This window comes from Pan paniscus, chromosome 14 (genome assembly GCF_029289425.2).
Source record: "Pan paniscus chromosome 14, NHGRI_mPanPan1-v2.0_pri, whole genome shotgun sequence".
In the NCBI taxonomy this organism is placed as follows: domain Eukaryota; kingdom Metazoa; phylum Chordata; class Mammalia; order Primates; family Hominidae; genus Pan; species Pan paniscus.
Window position 1 is genome coordinate 46,275,060 of NC_073263.2, and position 25,097 is coordinate 46,300,156.

Sequence of the window (25,097 nt, forward strand, 5' to 3'; positions counted from 1 at the left end):
TGGAAATATCTACATGGCGATCTCTACAAACATGGAAATATCTACACCGCCATCTGTATAAACATGGAAATATCTACACCGCCATCTGTATAAATATAGAAATATCTACACCGTGATCTGTATAAACATGGAAATATCTTCACTGTTATCTGTATAAAAATGGAAATATATACACCACTATCTCTACCACCATGGAAATACCTACACCGCCATCTCTATAAACATGGAATTATCTACACCGCTATCTCCATAAACATAGAAATATCTACACCACCATCTCTATAAACATGGAAATATCTACACCGCCTTCTGTTTAAACATGGAAATATGTACACCGCCATCTGCATAAACATAAAAATGTCTACACTGACATCAGTAGAAACTTGGAAATATCTACACCGCGATCTGTATAAACATGGAAACATCTACACCGCGATCTGTATAAACATGGAAATATCTACAACTCCACCTCTAAAAACGTGGAAATATCTACACCGCCATCTCTATAAAAATGGAAATATCTACACCGCCATCTCTATAATATGGAACTCTCTAGACCGCCATCTGTATAAACACGGAAATATCTCCACCGATATCTGTATAAACATGGAAATACCTACACCGTTATCTGTATATACATGGAAATATCTACAGCGCCCTCTCTATAAATATGGAAATAGCTACACCGCCATCTTCATAAACATGGAAATATCTACACCGCCATCTGTATATACATGGAAATAACTACACCTCTACCTGTATAAACATGGAAATATCTACACCGCAATCTGTATAAATATGGAAATATCTCCATGGCTACCTCTATAAACATGGAAATATCTACACCGCCGTCTGTAAAAACATGGAAATATCTACACTGCCACCTGTATAAACATGGAAGTATCTACACAGCCATCTCTATAAACATGGAAATACCTTCACCTCTATCTGTATAAACATGGAAATAGCCACACCGCTATCTGTACAAACATAGAAATATCTACACAGCCATCTGTAAAAACATGGAAATATCTACACAGTCATTTGTATAAAAGTGGAAATATCTACACCTCCATCTGTAGAAACATGGAAATATCAACACTGCCATCTGTATAAACATGGAGATATCTACAGCGCTATCTGTATAAACATGGAAATATCTACACCGCTATCTGTATGAACATGGAAATATCTACACCGCTATCTGTATAAACTTGGAAATATCTTCACCGTTATCTGTATAAAGATGGAAATATGTACACCGCCATTTGTATAAACGTGGAAATATCTACATCGCCATCTGTATAAACACGGAAATATCTCCAACGCTATCTCTATAAACATGGAAATAGCTGCACTGCCGTCTGTATAAAGATAGAAATATCTACACCGCGATACGTATAAACATGGACATAGCTACACCTCTACCTGTGTAAACATGGAAATATCAACACCGCTATCTGTATAAAAATGGAAATATCTACACCGCTATCTCCATAAACATGGAAATGTCTTCATCGCTATCTGTATAAACATGGGAATATCTACATGGCTATCTCTACAAACATGGAAATATCTACACCGCGATCTGTATAAACATGGAAACAACTACACCGCAATCTGTATAATCATGGAAATATCTACACCACTATCTGTATAAATGTCAAAATATCTACACTGCCTTCTGTATAAACATGGAAATATCTACACAACCATCTCTATAAACATGGAAATATCTACACCCCTGTCAGTATATACATGGAAATACCTACACCGCTATCTGTATAAGCATGGAAATATCTACACCGCCATCTGTAAACCCATGGAAATATCGACACAGTCATCTGTATAAACATGGAAATATCTACACCTCCATCTGTATAAACATGGAAATATCTACACTGCCATCTATATACACATGGAAATATCTACCCAGCCATCTGTATAAACATGGGAATACCTACAGCGCTATCTCTATAAACATGGAAATACCTACACCGCTATCGGTATGAACATGGAAATATCTCCACCGCTATCTGTATAAACATGGTAATATCTTCATCGCTATCTGTATAAACTTGGTAATATCTACAACACTATCTGTGTAAACATGGAAATAACTGCACAGCTATCTGTGTAAACATGGAAATATGAACACCATTTTCTATGTAAAGATGGAAATATCTACACCGCAGTCTGTGCAAATATGGAAATATCTACACTGCTATCTCTGTAAACATGGAAATGTCTACACTACTATCTGTATAAAGATGGAAATATCTACATGGCTAGCTCTATAAACATGGAAATATTTACTCCGCCATCTGTATAACCATGGAAATACCTACACAGGCATCTGTATAAACATGGAAATATCTACACCACTATCTGTATAAACATGGAAATATCTATACTGCCTTCTGTATAAAGATGGAAATACCTACATAGCCATCTCTATAAACATGGAAATATCTACACCGCTATCTGAATAAACATGGAAATAGCCACACATCTATCTGTATAAGCATGGAAATATCTACAACTCCATCTGTATAAACATGGAAATATCTACACTGCCATCTGTATACACATGGAAATACCTACACAGCCATCTGCATAAACATGGAAATATCTATACCATTACATCTATAGATATGGAAATATCTACACTGCTACCCCTATAAACATGGAAATGTCTACACCGCTATCTCTATAAACATGGAAACACCTACACCGCTATCTGTATAAACATGGAAATATCTACACTGCTATCTCTATAAACATGGAAATATCTACACCGCTATCTCTATAAACATGGAAAAGTCTACACCACTATCTCTATAAACATGGAAATACCTTCAATGCTATCTGTATAAACATGGAAATATCTGAACCGCTATCTGTATAAACTTGCAAATATCTACACCGCTATCTGTGTAAAGATGGAAATGTCCACACCGCAATCTGTGCAAAGACGGAAATATCTACACCGCTATCTGTGTAAACAAGGTAATATCTACACCGCTATCTGTATAAACATGGGAATAGCTACAACGCTATCTGTATAAACATGGAAATACGTACACCGCCATCTGTATAAACATGGGAATATCTACACAGCTAACTGTATAAATTTGCAAATATCTACACCGCTATCTGTGTAAAGATGGAAATGTCCACACCACAATCTGTGCAAAGACGGAAATATCTACATCGCTATCTGTGTAAACACGGTAATATCTACACTGCTTTCTGTATAAACATGGGAATAGCTACACTGCTATCTGTGTAAACATGGAAATACCTACACCGCCATCTGTATAAACATGGGAATACCTACACCGCCATCTGTATAAACATGGGAATATCTACACCGCCATCTTTATAAACATTGAAATATCTACACCGTCATCTGAATAAACATGGAAATATCTACATCGCTATCTGTATAAATAGGGAAATATCTACACCGTTATCTCTATAAACATGGAAATGTCTACACCGATATCTGTATAAACCTGGAAATATCCCCACCGCTATCTGTGTAAACATGGAAACATCTACACCACTATCTGTATAAACGTGGAGATATCTATGCCACTATCTGTGTAAACATGGAAATCTTTACAACGCTATCTGTGTAAACAGGGAAATATCTACACAGCTATCTGTGTAAACAAGGAAATACCTACAACACTAGCTGTGTAAAGATGGAAATATCTACACCGCAATCTCTGCAAATATGGAAATATCTACACCGCTATCTCTATAAACATGGAAATATCTGCACCGCTATCTGTATAAACATGGAAATATCTGCACCGCTATCTCTATAAACATGGAAATATCTACACCTCTATCTCTATAAACATCGAAATATCTACACTGCCAAATGTATAAACATGGAAATGTCTACACAGTCATCTGTATAAACATGGAAATATCTACACCACCATCTCTATTAACATGGAAATAACTACAGTGCCATCTTTATACGCATGGAAATATCTACACAGCCATCAGTATAAATATGGAAACATCAGCACTGCTATCTCTATACACATGGAAAAACCTACACCGCTATCTCTATAAACATGGAAATATCTACACCGCAATCTCTATAAAAATAGAAATATCTACACCACCATCTCTATAAACATGAAAATATCTACACTGCCATCTCCATAAACATGGAACTATCTACACCGCCTTCTATGTAAACATGGAAATACCTACACCGTTATCTGCATAAACATGGAAATACCTACACTGCCATCTCCAAAAAGATGCAAATATCTACACCGTGAGCTGTATAAACATGGAAACATCTACACCGATATCTGTATAAAGATGAATATACCAACACTGCTATCTGTATAAACATGGAAATATCTACACAGCTATCTGTATAAACATGGAAATATCTACACCACAATCTCTATAAACACGGAAATACCTACACTGCTATGTGTATAAACATGGAAATATCTACAACGCTATCTGTATAAACTTGCAAATATCTACACCGCTATCTCTGTAAAGATGGAAATGTCTACACCGCAATCTGTGTAAAGATGGAAATGTGTTCACCGCTATCTGTGTAAACATGGTAATATCTACACCGCTATCTGTATAAACATGGTAATATCTACACCGCTATCTGTATAAACATGGAAATATCTACACCGCCATCTTTATTAACATGGAAATATCTACACCGCCATCTGAATAAACAGGGAAATATCTACATCGCTATCTGTATAAATTGGGAAGTATTTACACCGCTATCTCTTTAAACATGGAAATGTCTACACCGATGTCTGTATAAACTTGGAAATATCTGCAACGCTGTCTGTATAAACATGGAAACATCTACACCGCTATCTGTATAAACGTGGAAATATCTACACCATTATCTGTATAAACATGGAAATAACTACAACGCTATCTGTGTAAACATGGAAATATCTACACAGCTATCTGTGTAAATATGGAAATATCTACAACACAAGCTGTGTAAAGATGGAAATATCTACACCGCAATCTCTGAAAATATGGAAATATCCACACCGCTATCTCTATAAACATGGAAATATCTGCACCGCTATCTGTATAAACATGGAAATATCTGCACTGCTATCTCTATAAACATGGAAATACCTACACCGCTATCTGTATAAACATGGAAATATCTACACCGTTATCTGTATAAACATGGAAATATCTGCACCGCTATCGGTATAAACTTGGAAATATCTACACCGCTATCTGTGTAAACATGGAAACATCTTCACCACTATCTGTATAAACGTGGAGATATCTATGCCACTATCTGTGTAAACATGGAAATCTTTACAACGCTATCTGTGTAAACAGGGAAATATCTACACAGCTATCTGTGTAAACAAGGAAATACCTACAACACTAGCTGTGTAAAGATGGAAATATCTACACCGCAATCTCTGCAAATATGGAAATATCTACACCGCTATCTCTATAAACATGGAAATATCTGCACCGCTATCTGTATAAACATGGAAATATCTGCACCGCTATCTCTATAAACATGGAAATATCTACACCTCTATCTCTATAAACATCGAAATATCTACACTGCCAAATGTATAAACATGGAAATGTCTACACAGTCATCTGTATAAACATGGAAATATCTACACCACCATCTCTATTAACATGGAAATAACTACAGTGCCATCTTTATACGCATGGAAATATCTACACAGCCATCAGTATAAATATGGAAACATCAGCACTGCTATCTCTATACACATGGAAATACCTACACCGCTATCTCTATAAACATGGAAATATCTACACCGCAATCTCTATAAAAATAGAAATATCTACACCACCATCTCTATAAACATGAAAATATCTACACTGCCATCTCCATAAACATGGAACTATCTACACCGCCATCTATGTAAACATGGAAATACCTACACCGTTATCTGCATAAACATGGAAATACCTACACTGCCATCTCCAAAAAGATGCAAATATCTACACCGTGAGCTGTATAAACATGGAAACATCTACACCGATATCTGTATAAAGATGAATATACCAACACTGCTATCTGTATAAACATGGAAATATCTACACAGCTATCTGTATAAACATGGAAATATCTACACCACAATCTCTATAAACACGGAAATACCTACACTGCTATGTGTATAAACATGGAAATATCTACAACGCTATCTGTATAAACTTGCAAATATCTACACCGCTATCTCTGTAAAGATGGAAATGTCTACACCGCAATCTGTGTAAAGATGGAAATGTGTTCACCGCTATCTGTGTAAACATGGTAATATCTACACCGCTATCTGTATAAACATGGTAATATCTACACCGCTATCTGTATAAACATGGAAATATCTACACCGCCATCTTTATTAACATGGAAATATCTACACCGCCATCTGAATAAACAGGGAAATATCTACATCGCTATCTGTATAAATTGGGAAGTATTTACACCGCTATCTCTTTAAACATGGAAATGTCTACACCGATGTCTGTATAAACTTGGAAATATCTCCAACGCTGTCTGTATAAACATGGAAACATCTACACCGCTATCTGTATAAACGTGGAAATATCTACACCAGTATCTGTATAAACATGGAAATAACTACAACGCTATCTGTGTAAACATGGAAATATCTACACAGCTATCTGTGTAAATATGGAAATATCTACAACACAAGCTGTGTAAAGATGGAAATATCTACACCGCAATCTCTGAAAATATGGAAATATCTACACCGCTATCTCTATAAACATGGAAATATCTGCACCGCTATCTGTATAAACGTGGAAATACCTACACCGCTATCACTATAAACATGGAAATACCTACACCGCTATCTCCGTAAACATGGAAATATATACACCGCTATCTCTGTAAAGATGGAGATATATACACCGCCATCTCTATAAACATGGAAATATCTACGCAGCCATCTACAAAAACAAGGAAATATCTACTCCACCGTCTATATAAACAAGGAAATATCGACACAGAGATCTGTATAAACATGGAAATATCTACACCACCATCTGTATAAACATGGAAATATCTACACTGCCATCTGTATACACATGGAAATATCTACACAGCCATCTGTATACACATGGAAATATCTAAACCGCTATCTCTATGAACATGGAAATACTTACACCGCTATCTCTATACACATCAAAATATCTACACCACTATCTCTAAAAACATGGAAATATCTACACCGCCATCTCTATAAACATGAAAATATTTACACTGCAATCTCCATAAACATGGAACTATCTACACCACCAACTGTATAAACATGGAAATATCTACACTGCCTTCTGTATGAGGATGTAAATATCTGCACCATAACTTTATAAACATGGAAGTATCTACACCGCTATCTGTAAACATGGAAATACCAACACCGCTATCTATATAAACATGGTAATAACTACACCGGTATCGGTATAAACATGGAAATATCTACTCAGCTATCTATATAAACATGGAAATATCTACACCGCCATGTGCATAAACATGGAAATAACCACACTGTCATCTGTATAAACATGGAAATATCTACCTGCCATCTGCATAAACATGGAAATATCTACACAGGCCTCTGTATAAGCATAGAAATATCTGCACAGCCAACTGTATATACATGGAAATATCTACACCGCAATCTGTATAAACATGGAAATACCTACACCGCTATCTCTATAAACATGGAAATATCTACACACCAATCTGTCTAAACATGGAAATACCTACACCGCTATCTCTATAAACATGGAAATATCTACAAAGCTATGTGTATAAACATGGAAATATCTCCACTGCTGTCTGTATAAACATAGGAAAATATGTACCGCTGTCTGTATAAACATGGAAATGCCTACACCGCTATCTATATAAACATGGAAATATCTACAACACTATCGGTGTAAACATGGAAATATCTATACCGCTATCTGTGTAAACATGGAAATATCTACATCGCCATCTGTATAAACATGGAAATATCTACACCGCCATCTCTATAAACATGGAAATATCTACACCGCCATCTGTATAAACATGGAAATATCTTCACCACCAAGTGTATAAACACGGAAATATCTACAGTCATCTCTATAAACATGGAAATATCTCCCACACTATCCATGTAAACATGGAAATATTTGCACAGATATCTGTGTAAACATGGAAATACGTACACTGCTCTCTGTGAAAAGATGGAAATATCTACACCACAATCTGTGCAAATGTGGAAATATCCACTCCGCTATCTCTGTAAACATGGAAACATCTACACTGCTATCTGTGCAAATATGGAAATATCCACACCGCTATCTCTGTAAACATGGAAACATCTACACTGCTACCTGTATAAACATGGAAATATCTACACGGTCATCTGTATAAACGTGGAAAAACCTACACAGTCATCTGTATAAACATGGAAATATCTACACCACTGTCTGTATTAACATGGAATTACCTACACTGCCATCTGTATAAACATGAAAATATCTACACAGCCATCTCTATAAACATGGAAATATCTACACCGCTATCTGTTTAAACATGGAAATATGTACATCGCTATCTGTATAAACATGGAAATAACTACACCACTATCTATATAAACATTGAAATATCTACATCACTATCTGTATAAACATGGAAATATCTCCACCGCTATCTGTGTAAAGACTTAAATATCTACACCGAAATCTGCGCAAATATGGAAATATCTACACCGCTATATCTGTAAACATGGAAATATCTACACCGCTATCTGTAAAAACATGGAAATATCTACATGGCTATCGCTACAAACGTGGAAATAACTACACCGCCATCTGTGTAAACACGGAAATATTCAGATAGTCATCTGTATAAACATGGAAATATCTACACCACTATCTGTATAAAAATGGAAATAACTACACTGCCATCTGTATAAACATGTAAGTATCTACACCACCATCTGCATAAACATGGAAATATCTACACTGCCACCTGTATACACATGGAAATATCTAGACAGCCATCTCTATAAACATGGAAATATCTACACCGATATCTCTACAAACATGGAATTACCAACACGGCAATCTGTATAAACCTGGAAATATCTCCAGCGCTATCTCTATAAACATGGAAATGCCTACACCGCTATCTGTATAAACCTGGCAATATCTACTTGGCTATCTGTATACCCATGGAAATATCTACACCGCCATCGGCATAAACATGGAAATACCTACACAGTCATCTGTATAAACGTGGAAATATCTACATCACTATCTATTTAAACATGGAAATATCTACACGGCCATCTGTATAAACATGGAAATATCTACACAGCTATCTCTATAAACATGGAAATAACTACACCGCTGTCTCTATAAACATGGAAATACCTACACCGCTATCTGTATAAGCATGGATATATCTACACTGCTATCAGTATAAACATGGAAATATCTACAACGCTATGTGTATAAACTTGGAAATATCTACACCACCATCTGTATAAACATGGAAATATCTCCAACGCTATCTCTGTAAACATGGAAATATCTCCACCGCTATCTGTATAAACATGGAAATATCTGCAATGCTCTCTGTATAAACATGGAAATATCTACACCGCTGTCTTTATAAACATGGAAATATCTACATCGCTATCTGTATAAATGTGGAAATATATTCACCGCTCTCTGTGTAAGGATGGAAATATCTACACCGCAATCTGTGCAAATATGGAAATATGTACACCGCTCTCTCTGTAAACAACGAAATAACTGCACCATTATCTCTGTAAACATGGAAATATCTACACTGCTATCTGTATAAACATGGAGATATGTACACCAAGATCTGTATAAGCATGGAAATATCTACACCACTATCAGTATAAACATGGAAAAACCTACAACGCTATCACTATAAACATGGAAATATCTACACTGCTATCTGTATAAATATGGAAATATCTACATCACCATCTATAAAAACATGGAAGTATCTACACAGTCATCTGTATAAATATGGAAATATCTACACCTCCATCTGTATATACATGGAAATAACTACACTGCCATCTGTATACACATGGAAATATCTGCACAGCCATCTGTATAATCATTGAAACATCTACACTGCTATCTGTATAAACATGGAAATGCCTACACCGCAATCTGTATAAACAGGGAAATATCTACACCGCTATCTGCATAAACATGGAAATATCTACTCCGCTATCTCTATAAACATAGAAATACATACAACGCCATCACTATAAACATGTAAATATCTACACCGCCATCTGTAAAAACATGGAAATATCTACACCGCAATCTGTATAAACATGGAAATATCTACACTGCCTTCTGTAGAAAGATGGAAAAATCTACACTGCGATCTGTATAAACATGGAAATTTCTACATTGCTACCTGTATAAATGTGGAAATATCTATATCGCTATCTGTATAAACATGGAAATATCTACAACACGATCTGTATAAACATGGAAATATCTGAACCGCAATCTGTATAAACATGGAAACATCTACACCGTTATCTGTATAGATATGGAAATATCTACACCGCTATCTCTATAAACCTGGAAATGTCTACACCACTATCTGTATAAACATGGAAATATCTAAACCGCTATCTCTATAAACATGGAAATATCAACAACGCTATCTGGGTAAACATGGAATTATCTACAGAGATATCTGTGTAAACATGGAAATATCTACACCGCTACCTGAATAAACATGGAAATATATTCACCGCAATCAGTGCAAAGATGGAAATATCTGCAGCGCTATCTGTGTAAACATGGAAATATCTACACCGCTATCTTTATGAACATGGAAATATATACACCGCTATCTGTATAAACATGGAAATATCTACAACGCTAACTGTGTAAACATGGAAATATCTACAGAGCTATCTGTGTAAGCATGGAAATATATACACCGCTATGTGTATAAACTTGGAAATACCTACACCGCCATCTGTATAAACATGGAAATATCTCCACCGCAATCTGCATAAACATGGAAATATCTCCACCGCAGTCTGTATAAACATGGAAATATCTACACCTGTATCTGTATAAACATGGAAATATCTACACCGCTATCAGTATAAACATTGAACTATCTACACCGCTGTCTGTATAAACATCGATATATCTCCACGGCTATCTGTATAAACATGGAAATATCAACACCGCTATCTGAATAAACATGGAAATATCTACAACACTAACTGTGTAAACATGGAAATTTCTACACAGCTATCTTTGTAAACATGGAGATATTTACACCGCTATCTGTGTAAAGATGGAAATATCTACACCGCAATCTGTGCAAATATGGAAATATCTACACCGCTATATCTGTAAACATGGAAATATCTTCAGCGCTATCTGTATAAACATGGAAACATCTACACCGCAATCTGTATAAACATGGAAATATCTACACCGCTATCTTTATACACATGGAAATATCTGGAAATATCTCCACCGCTATCTCTATAAACATGGAAATAACTACACCGCTATCTTTATAAACATGGAAATAACTACGACGCTATCTCTATAAACATGGAAATATATACACCGCCATCTCTATAAACATGGAAATATCTGGACTGCCATCTACATAAACAAGGAAATATCTACACGGCCATCTATATAAAGATGGAAATATCTGCACTGCTATCTCTGTAAACATAGAAATATCTACACCGCAATTTGTAACAACATGGAAATATCTACAATGTCATCTGTATAAACATGGAAGTATCTACACCACCATCTGTATAAACATGGAAATATCTTCACTGATATCTTTATACACATGGAAATAACTACACAGCCATCTGTATAAACATGGAAATATCTACAACGCTATCTCTATAAACTTGGAAATAAATACAACGGCATCTCTATAAACATGGAAATATCTACACCACCATCTGTATAAACATGGAAATATCTTCACCACCACCTGTATAAACATGGAAATATCTACACCGCTATCTGTATAAACGTCGAAATATCTACACCACTATCCCTATAAACATGGAAATATCAACACAGCTATCTGTATAAACATGGAAATATCTACACCGCTAAAACTGTAAACATGGAAATACCTACTCCGCTATCTCTATAAACATGGAAATATCTACACCGCTATCTCTGTAAACATGGAAATATATACACCGCCGTCTTTATAAACATGGAAATATCAACACAGCCATCTACATAAACAAGAAAATATCTACACCGCCGTCTATATAAACATGGAAATATCGACACAGTCATCTGTATAAACATGGAAATATCTACACCTCCGTCTGTATAAACATGGAAATATCTACATTGCCATCTGTATACACATGGAAATATCTTCACAGCCATCTGTATAAACATGGAAATATCTACACCACTATCTCTATAAACATGGAAATACCTAGAACTCTATCTCTATAAACATCAAAATATCTACACCACTATCTCTAAGAACATGGAAATATCTACACCGCCATCTCTATAAACATGAAAATATTTACACTGCAATCTCTATAAAGACGGAACTATCTACACCACCATCTGTATAAACATGGAAATATCTACACTGCCATCAGTATAAGGATGTAAAGATCTGCACCGCGAGCTGTATAAACATGGACATATCTACACCGCAATCTCTATAAACATGGAAATACCAACACCGCTATCTGTATAAACATGGTTATAACTACACCGGTATCGGTATAAACATGGAAATATCTACTCAGCTATCTCTATAAACATGGAAATACCTACACCGCTATCTCTACAAACATAGTAATATCTACACCGTTATCTTTATAAATATGGAAATATCTACACAGCTAACTCTATAAACAGGAAAATAACTACACCGCTATCTCTATCAACATGGAAATATCTACACCGCCATCTATATAAAAATGAAAATATCTACACTGACATCTCCATAAACATGGAACAATCTACACCATCCTTTGTATAAACATGGAAATGTCTACACCGCCATCTGTATAAACATGGAAATATCTACACCGAGAGCTGTATAAACATGGAAATATCTACACTGCTATCTGCATAAATATGGAAATACCAACACCGCTATCAGTATAAACATGGAAATACCAACATCGCTTTCTCTATAAACATGGAAATATCTACACCGCGATTGCTATAAACATGGAAATATCTACGCCGCTATCTGTGTAAACAAGGAAATATCTACACAGCTATCTCTATAAATATGGAAATATGTACACCGCTATCTCTAAACATGGAAATATCTACAATGCTATCTGTATAACCATGGAAATATCTGCACCGCTATCTGTATAAACATGGGAATATCTACACCGCCATCTGTAAAAACATGGAAATAACTACACAGTCATCTGCATAAACATGGAAATATCTAAACTGCCATGTGTATACACATGGAAATAAATACACAGCCATCTGTATAAACATGGAAATGTGTACACCACTATCTCTATAAACATGGAGATACCTACACCGCTATCTGTATAAACATGGAAACATCTACACTGCTATCTCTATAAACATGGAAATATCAACACAGCCATCTCTATAAACATGAAAATATCTTCACTGCCATCTCCATAAACATGGAACTATCTTCACCGCCATCTGAATAAACATGGAAATATCTACACTGCCATCTGTATAAACATGTAAATATCTACACCGTGAGCTGTATAAACATGGAAATATCTACACCGCTATCTGTATAAACATGGAAATGCCAACACCACTATCTGTATAAACATGGAAATATCTACACCGCTACCTGTATAAACGTGGAAATATCTACACCGCTACATGTATAAACTTGGAAGTATCTACATCGCTATCTCTATAAAAATGGTAATATATTCACCGCCATCTCTATAAACATGGGAATATCTACACTGCCGTCTTCATAAACAAGGAAATATCTACATCGCCATCTATATAAACATGGAAATATCTACACTGCCATCTGTAAACATGGAAATATCTACACTGATATTTCTAGAAAGATGGAAATATCTACAGCGTGATCTATATAAACATGGTAATATCTGCAAGGCCATCTGTATAAACATGGAAATAACTACTCTGCCATCTGTTGAAACATGGAAATATCTACACCGTGATTTGTATAAACATGGAAATATCTACACCGTTATCTGTATAAACCTGGGAATATCTACAACGCTATCTGTATAAACATGGAAATATCTATACCATGATCTTTATAAACGTGAAAATATCTGTGCCGCTATCTGTATAAACATGGAAATATCTACACTGCTATCTGTATAAACATGGAAATATCTACACCAATATCTGTATAAACATGGAAATATCTTCACAGCTATCTGTATAAACATGGAAATATCTCAACCGCTATCTCTATAAACACGGAAATATCTACACCGCTATCTGTATGATCATGGAAATATGTACTCCGCTATCACTATAAACGTGGAAATACCTACACCGCTTTCCCTATAAACATGGAAATATCTAAACCGCTATCTCTCTAAACATGGAAATAGCAACACCGTGATCTGTATAAACATTGAAATATGTACATCGCTATCTGTATAAACATGGAAATATCTACACCGCTATCTCTATAAACATGGAAATAGCTACAGAGTCATCTGTATAAACTTGGAAATGTCTACACCACCATCTGTATAATCATGGAATATCTACACTGCCTTCTGTATAAACATGGAAACATCTACACAGCCATCTGTATAAAAATGGAAACATCTACACCGATATCTGTATAAACATGGAAGTAACTGCACCGCTATCTGTATAAACATGGAAATATCCACACTGCTATCCATATAAACATGGAAATATCAACACCGCTATCTGTATAAAAATGGAAATATCTACACCGCAATCTATATAAACATGGAAATATCTACACCACTATCACTATAAACATGGAAATACCTACACTGCTATCTGTATAAACATGGAAATATCCACACCGTTATCTCTATAAACATGGAAGTATCTTCACCGCCATCTCTACACACCTGGAAATATCTACACCGCTATCTCTATAAACATGGAAATATATACACCGCAATCTCTATAAGCATGGATATATTTACACCGCCATCTACATAAACAAGGAAATATCTACACCGCCATCTATATAAACATGGAAATACCTACACTGCCATCTGTATAAACATGTAAATATCTACAATGCCATTTCTAGAAAGATGGAAATATGTGCACCGCGATCAGTATAAACATGGAAATATCTACATCGCCATCTGCATAAACATGGAAATATCTACACCGCCATCTGCATAAACATGGAAATATGTACAACGCCGTCTGCATAAACATGGAAATACCTACGCTGCCATCTGAATAAATTTGGAATTATCTACCCCGTCACCTGTATAAACATGGAAATATCTACACCACCATCTGTTTAAAGATGGAAATATCTACACCGCGAGCTGTATAAACATGGAAATATCTACACCGCTATCTGTACAAACACGGAAATGCCAACACCGCTATCTGTATAAACATCGGAATATCTACCCTGCTATCTGTATGAACATGGAAATATCTACACCGCTATCTCTATAAACATGGAAATATCTACACCGCTATCTCTATAAACATGGAAATGTGTACACCGCCTTCTCTATAAACATGAGGATAACTACACCGCCATCTACATAAGCAAGGAAATATCTACACCGCCATCTATATGAAGATGGAAATATATACACCGCCATCTGTATAAACATGGAAATATGTACTCCATGATCTGCATAAACATGGAAATATCTACACCGCTATCTGTATAAAGATGGAAATACCTACACCGCTATCTGTATAAACATGGAAATATCTACACCGCTATCTGTATAAATATGGAAATATTTACACTGCTATCTCTATGAACATGGAAATATCTACACCGCTATCTGTATAAACATGGAAATAGCTACACCGCTATCTGTATAAACATGGAAATATATACACCACCATCTTTATAAACATGGAAATATCTACACAGTAATCTGTATAAACATGGAAATACCTACACTGCCATCTGTATAAACCTGGAAATATATACACAGCCATCTGTATAAACATGGAAATGTCTACACCGCCATCTCCATAAACATGGAAATATCTACACCGCTATCTGTATAAATATGGAAATATCTACACCGCTATCTCTATAAACATGGAAATATCTACACCACTATGTGTATAAAAATGGAAATATCTACACCACTATCTGTGTAAACACGGAAATATCTACACCGCTATCTATATAAACGTGGAAATATCTACACCGCTATCTGTATAAACATGGAAATATCTACACCGCCATCTGTATAAACATGGAAAGATCTACACTGCCATCTCTATAGACATGGAAATATCTACACCGCCATCTCTATAGACATGGAAATATCTACACCGCCATCTGTATAAACATGGAAAGATCTACACCGCCATCTCTATAGACATGGAAATATCTATACCGCCATCTCTATAGACATGGAAATATCTACACCGCCATCTGTGTAAACATGGAAATATCTACACCGCCATCTGTAGAAACATAGAGATATTTACACCGCCATCTGTATAAACATGGAAATATCTGCACCGCCATCTGTATAAACATGGAAATAACACCGCCATTATAAACATGGAAGTATCAACACCGCCATCTGTATAAACTTGGAAATATCTACACCGCTCTCTGTATAAACATGGAAATTTCTACACCACGATCTGTATAAACATGGAAATATCTGCACCACTATCTGTATAAACATGGGAATATCTACACCGTCATCTGTATAAACATGGAAATATCTACACCACTATCTGTATAAACATGGAAATATCTACACCGCTATCTCTATAAATATGGAAATACCTACACCGCTATCTCTATAAACATGGAAATATCTACACCGCCATCTTTAAAAACATGGAAATATCTACACACTCATCTGTATAAACATGGAAATATCTACACAACCATCAGTATAAACATGGAAATATCTACACTGCCAGGGTCTCAAGAGCAGCCTGGGCAATACAGCAAGACCTCATCTCTACAAAAAAATAATAAAAATTAGCTGGCCATGGTGGCATGCTCCTGAAGTCCCAGCTTCTTTGCAGGCTGAGGTGCGAGGGTCCACGGAGCCCAGGAGTTTAAGGCTGCAGTGAGCTTGGATAACGACTGCACTCCAGCCTGGATGACAGAAGAAGAACCTGTTTCAAAAAAGAAAAAAGAAAAAAAAACCTAAAAACTAAAAACTGGATGTAGTTTGCTAATAACTAAAGAGCAAATTAATTGTAGCATGCTTACCTATCAACGATGTCTTTCTTCTTTGAACATAAACCTGCTCACTAAGAAGCTGCTGAAGTCCATGGTAGTGACAGGTACATGTCTGCATCCTTGTCCTGACCTGCATCTTCTTTGATTGTCCCCATCTGTGTCTCCGACTGGTACTGCCGAACCGGCTTGCTGCCTGATCAATGTTGTAGTGAACCGGACTGCTAACTGATCAATGTTGTTGGGCTCACTACACAAAGCTGTTCTTACAAGGTAGATTTCTGCCTGGAATAGTCATACTTACACTGTTTATATTCCTTACTCCTGACCCATCCAACGCAGCACAAGTTCTATTTATTGCCATAGAAACATAGGTCATTTGGAAACACCTCCTTCATTTCTATGGAATGTTCAAACATTTCTGACATTTTGGACTCTGTTCTAGCCTCTTGTTAAATATATCCAGAAAAGAGACAAAGCTTTATGTGCGGGCTATATGCTCACATATGCTATAGAATAAGCTATCTAAATGTTTAAAAATACTTTCCATCTCTCACCGCACCTTAATAGGTAGACAGAAATTAAGTATGTGTATATCTATCGGTATAGATACGTATAAATATATATCCCCAAAACAAAAACTCATTCTCTTACTTATATATAGGTAGAATATAGGTGAATATACATATACATTTATAGGTAGAACAAAAAAAAAACCCTCAGCCTCTTTAGGGCCATGTGTTTTCTCTGAGTAATTGTCACAATTAATTAAAATACCTGTGTATGCCTTTTTAGATAAATTTCATCAGACCAGTTTCTGTCTGGTTGGAAAATAATAACTGCCTATTTGCTAAGTGCCCCTGCCCCCATACTATGTTCCAGTGAACTAAAGACCTCTGGCAATCATAGATTTACAACTCAGCAAGATTAAACAATTTATTGTTATTTATGACATCCAAGCTGGATCTTCTGTATTGTATTCCACATTAGCATCTATCACTTTTCATTTGGGAGATCCTGTCCAAAAAATGATTATGCCTCCTAACCAAACATTCAGCAGGGCTGCAGGAACAGGCCCCCTGAACAAACATCCTGCCAAAGTACTTTAAAGCACCGTGAGCTCCCACAGCTGTGCATTTTCAGATGACTCAGCAGATTAGCGTGGAGTCTCTTAGCCTCTGCTTGGTCTGCTCCTTTCAGTGATCTCTCACATGGCCCAGTCCATTCGGTTTGAAAATCCTCATGAAATGAACAGATTATGATCTGGCTTCAGTAGAGGGCCATGGGGTGGGCATGGAGGGGAGAGGGTTTGCTCTTAACACAGCCTGAGCCTCAGAAAGGTTTCAGATGGAAAAGCATGGCACTGACTCAGCTCATGCTTAACAGGAAATAATGCACAGACCACACCAAAAAAGCCCTTTATGTTGTGTGAACGTCTATGCCGGAGCAGCTGCTGCCACCTCATGTACTGTGATAGAGTGTGCATGTGTGTGTTTGTGTGTGCGTGAGTGTGAGTATGCACACAAATGTGTGCTGGGAGGGGGAGGAGATCACACCTTCCACAGTCGCCACCTCAGCCTTAGCTAGCAGCATGGAGAAATGCCAAAAGTCAAGAGGAAGCTGCACCAAAGCAACTGTGATCACCACATCAGCAGGCGCTTTCTGGTTAGTAAAGCTACTGGGACTGAAAAACACACACGATCTCGTCCTTCTTTTATTTTAATCAGAGCAAACTATTTTTATAATAATTGTGTTATATGAATAAATAATTCATAATGCTGTAACCCATTATCACATTCAATCCTCCCAACAACCCTAGAAGATATGTAGACAAGTATTATTACTTTCCCTATTTTTATAAATGAGGAAATAAACCCCAGGAGGCTAGGCGACTTCCCCACGGTCATAGAAGTTGCAAACAGTAGTATCATGATTCAAATCCAAAGCTTCTCCTTTTGTCTTTATCATTTTAATTTTGAAGGTAATGCATATGCATGTATGATCTTTTAAATCCAGAGATGTATATGGAATAGATAGGAAAAGGGACTCTCCTTCCCCATTATACACCCCCTCCACCCAAGCTATATACACTGTTGACTAGAGTATGTCCTTTCAATCCTATTTTCTATGCCTACATTATATACAGAAAAGCAGGATTACGTTACACACAATATTCCAGTCATTGCTGTTTTTCACCAACAAGCTATCATTCACATCTTTTTCATATTACATATAAATTTATATCCTTTATTTTAGTGGTGTATATTGTGCAGTTGTGTCATAAATTATGTACCTGTTCTCTGTTGAACATATCGATTTTTTCTGAGTTTTTCCTTAGCAAAATGCTGCAGTGAGTACCCTTGTACACAGATGTTTGTACATTTGTTCTAGAAAAATCTACAGTAAGGATTCTTAGATTAAGAGATTCCCAGGTTATTAGAAAACTACTCTATTAATTTAGATATATACTTCCAAATTGCCTGACCAAAAAGTTATGTCAATTTAACTTCTATAAACAGTATACAAACATGACAATTTTCCATCACCTACACCAACTCTGCATAATTTCATCTTTTTTACAAGTTGATGGATTGTTTTAATTTATATTTCTCTGGTTATTAATAAGGTTGGCCACCTGTTCATGTGTTATTATTGATGATATTTGTATTGAATTGTTTGAATTTTCTTGATTTCAAAAAACGTTTTACATGTCATAGATATTAAATATTTGTTGTAAAACTCTCCTTCCAGTATTTGGTATGTGTTTGGTCAAGTGGAATGAACTCTCGTCCTCTGATTTCAGATTCCTTTCTCTTTCCATTAGAAATCCCTAAATGTAAAACTACATATTGATAGCTAAAAACCAGGATGTTTACTAGAGAAAAAGAATACAAAGGCAATAATTAAATATTATATTTATACAAAATACCTACTAGTACAAACTTAAAAAGAGAAAGTAAAAGTCAAATGCTTCTACGACTTCAGACTAAGAAAAAGAACTTTTGAGGTTGAATGTTCCTGAAATTTTTCTTTTCATACAACTACGGACATGACTTCAAAAGTTGATGTGACTAAAAATGTAAGATATGAAAGATATTTGAAGACTCAGAGAAGGTGGATTTTCATTTTAACAAGTCACATATATATTCTAGATATCCTCTTAATTGTAACTAAGAGTCAAATCAGATGAAAGAATCTAAAAATTTCCCTTTGACTGTGTTAAGTAGAAGTAGTAGAGGCATATTGGCCAAATCTTGAGTGTTTGCAAATTGACTCTTAAGGCTATAGGCTGGCACAGGTCATTGAAGCCCTAGCTTTTTATCTTTAATTTTAAAATTCCCAAACAATTTATACTAATTTTTCTTGTCCATTATTTCCAAATAATCTTCTTTAAATGTTATTACAGTGCTTGCTCATGTTACTGTTGTCTAACAGAAGGGTATCCGGGGCCTTAAAACTGAGAGGGTTAGGATTAATGATTCCAATACCTATGCTTGGACATCTCCAAAAGTGGGTTCCAACTTCTTGTCCTCAAGTCTGTATAGAAACTAGCAAACTTCCAGAGTTCACAAAAGGCTCAAAGAGAACAGATGTTTTATAGAAAATTCTTAGAGCAACTTTCACGCATAATGTTGCTGATGTGTGTCTGCCTTTTCAATAAACATCACTATGCTTTATCACAAGATTTAATAAAGCAGCTTAGTTAAAAATGCCATCTAGGTCTCTGGACACATTAAACAAAGCTTAAAATAACCACCCCAGCAACTGGGAGGACCCAGCTGTTCTCATAATCTGTCCCACTCCTTTTACTTCCCCATAAAAAGAGTGAATGAAGGCCACAGACTAAAAGCATCCAGAGGGAACTGACACAAACAGGGAGATAGATGGAGCCAAGGGCTCCTGTAAGTTTGCTATTGCTCACATAATAGATTTGCTAATTCCACAACCTGCGGATGGTGATTAAGAACGGGATGCAGAAAGAGGGAAGAGAGAATCATAGAAGGGCTCATTCAAGTTTTCTAATGTATCACAAACCTGTCCTCCCTAATGTCTGGATCATAGCAGCCCATTCCATTCACCTATTCTGTAGTGAACTCCAATATAAAATACAAAGCCATCACCACCCAGTTCTTTCTCCCTTCTAGAGATGAGCTATTAGCCACCCAATCCCAGATTCTCAGATCCATTCCAGGAAAGAAGCCCTAGGTATTGAAGCACAGCTTTCCCTCCCTCCCTTCTTTCTTCCACCCCAAGATTTGTTCCCCAGATAGTTCTGGTAAATGCAAAACCAAGTATATTCTCATTCTTTAGAGCAACCAGCTTTTCATGGCCAACTGGAATCAAATACAACCTGCACAAACATCTATCTGGAGGACACTCCCAAGGCTCCTACTGAGCCAGCCTTCTGCATACCACTGCATTTCAGCTTCCTAGTTCACAAGACACTGAGACATTCTTGAATTCTGCAAGGTGCACTGTGTGTTAATATCTTTGCTGCTCATCATGTGGCCAATAAAGGGCATGACTAGTCAACAAATAAATTTTCTCTTGGCTAAAACTTGCAACAAAACTGTAAGCTGTTTACCAAGGGGCCCACTACTGGTTATATTCAATATATACAGTCAAAGCATAACTATCTGAGATATATTCAGTTGACCATACACCTTTATATTTCAGTAAAAGGTCTTTACATTTCCCAGTGCTATCGATGTTACAAAGTGCTTTCATATGCAGTGCTTCATCTGATTTCCAGGATAGTGAAATGATCCTGTCATACCTGATTTTTAGATGAGGAAACAAGTGGTTTCTGGGTATTTCAAGAGGCTAACGCATCTGCCCTCCAACTTGTATGTGAAAACCAAAAACAAAATTCCAAGGCCCCTCAACCATCTGAATGGACTTTGACTCTTTTGGTCAATATATGGCAGAGCTAGGAAAAGAAGGTGAGTCTTCCAGCTGCTGATACAGGGTTTTTTCTGCCATACTCCATTACCTCCAAGGCTAAAGTCAAAAGAGGGTGTGGTTATCACATGAAAAAATCTGGTTTGGATTTCCCAAATGTGTATGTAGTATTTGGCGATTTACCTTAATTTAACCTACAGTTCTTTTGGGTTGTAACAGTCTGACTCCATTTTTGAAAACAAAACAAAATCGATTTTAAATGCTGAATTATAGATCTTTGCTGTCCAGTATGGTAGCTACTAACCACTTATGGTTATTTGCATTTCTATTTTAATTAATTAAAATTAAGTAAAACGCAAAATTCAGTTCTTCAGTTGCTCTAGCCACATTTCAAGTGTTACAGTAGTCACATATGGCTAGTGGCTGGGACAATGCAGATTATAGAACAGTTCCATCATCAAAGAAACTTCTATTGAACAGTGCTATTATATAATGTCATCTCCAGAGAAAGAAGACTTTAGAAAAAGTCAGAAACGGCCGGGCGCAGTGGCTCACACGTGTAATCCCAGCACTTTGGGAGGCCAAGGCAGGCAGATCCCTTGAAGTCAGGAGTTCAAGACCAGCCTGGCTGACATGGTGAAACCCCATCTCTAGTAAAAATACAAAAAATTAGCTAGGAGTGGTGGTGCATGCAAGTAACCCCAGCTACTCAGGAGGCTGAGTTGGGAGAATCACTGGAACCCAGAAGGCAGAAGTTGTAGTGAGCCAAGATTGTGCCACTGCACTCTAGCCTGGGTGACAGAGCAAGACTCCATCTCAAAAAGAAAAAAAAAAGAAAAAGTCAGAAAGATCTTGAGGCAGGCATAGTGCTGTCATCTGTCCAATATTGAAGATGATTTAAGAATAAGAAAGAAGAAGAGAACAAAGAAGAGAAAAAGAAGTTGCCTTAGGTGTACCTACCCAGAAAAGGACAAAAGCATTCTTGTAGTCATTGTGTTGTATTTTAGCTCTTAAACTTTTTAAGAGATTAGAATAATTTGACACATAGAAGATCTAAACCACTGAAGAGGCTCTGAAGCAGATAAAAGTAGAAAGAAAATAAAAAACTAATTAGTTACAAACTAAGCTTAACTACAATTCGTTTAAACGATACTATTTACTCTTCACATGATCGGTTTTTCTTTTGCTTTATAGTATGACATAGTTTATATCTTTAAAGGGGAATTAAAATATTTCTGGGAATTTTTAAAAGTAAGTTCACACAGCCACATGAAAACTACAGAAACAGATAAAACCTATCTTCTCATTTATTCCCTAATCCATTCAAATTAAATATAAAAATCCAAGCAGCCACAGTGATATTCAAAAAAGCAAAAGTGAGACAAAACAAAATTCATTTGTCACCTGTGGAGGTAGTTAACTCACCTAATCTTCACTCCAAACACCAGTAATTTTTAAAAGACAGAAATAAACATATGTTCTGCCTTCCCGGAAGGAACTATGTTTCAGGGTAGCCAAATAACCCAGTTGTGAAGAAAATGGTCTGCTTATAGAAAAATGCCAGCTAAAACATGTAGATAGAATTAGAGAATTAGAAATTCACCATTTTGAAACCCCTAATGAAATAATCAACTCAAGCAAGGTTCATTAAAAAATGCTAAAACAATCAAGTAACTATTGATACAGAATATAACTGAATATACACATGGTACAAAGTTCACGTCACAGACTACTGGCTTGACCCAAGGGGGAATATAGCAGAGGAGATAGGCAGTGATCACCCTAACCTTGTGATCATCTCACCATCACTAACGATGGGATGTGAATACACATTATTGCCTATGAAATAGTCTTTAAAAAAAGAAGTTGAACCTGAATCTAACTAAACCTTGCAATGGGCTGAACGTGTATGTCTTCCCAAAATTAATATGTTGACATCCTAACCCCAAAGGTGCTGGTACTAAAAGGTGGGGCCTTTAGGGGGTCATTAGATCATAAGGACAGAGGCCTCATGATTGGAATTAGTGCCCTTATAAAAGAGGCCCCAGAGAGCTAGCTAGTCTCTCCCACTATGTGAGGGCCCAGCAAGAAGGCCAATCTATGAACCAGAAAGTTGGTCCTAACCAGATATCAAAACCACATGCTCCTTGATCTTAAAGTTGCTAGCCTCTATAACTGTGAGAAATAAATTTCTGTTCTTTATAAGTCATCCAGTTTTTGGTATTTTGTTATAGCAGGCCTAAAAGCCTTTAGAACTAACTTCCAGTTAACCAGGAAAAGACAGAGTGAAAAGTTAAATGACACCATAAAAACCAACCAGAAAATTCCAGAAGGGGAAATATTCTACAGGACAACTGACTAGTTTTTCAACAAGTCAATTTCACTAAATAAATTCTTAAACAAAGAGTATGGGTATTTTCCAGGGTAAAAAAGTCTTGAGCTAAATAATCAAATGCAATGTGTGTCCCTTGATTAGAAGAAACTAATTTGAACAAACCAGCCACAAAAGATATTTCAGGGAGACCAAGCTGGAAGGATCACTTGAGGCCAGGAGTTTGAGACCAGCCTGGGCAACGTAGTAAGACCTCCATCTCTACAAAAACAATAAATTAGCTGGCATGGTGGTGTGCACCTATAGTCCTAGCTACTCAGGAAGCTGAGGCAGGAAGATCACTTGAGCCCAGGAGTTTGAGGCTGCAAT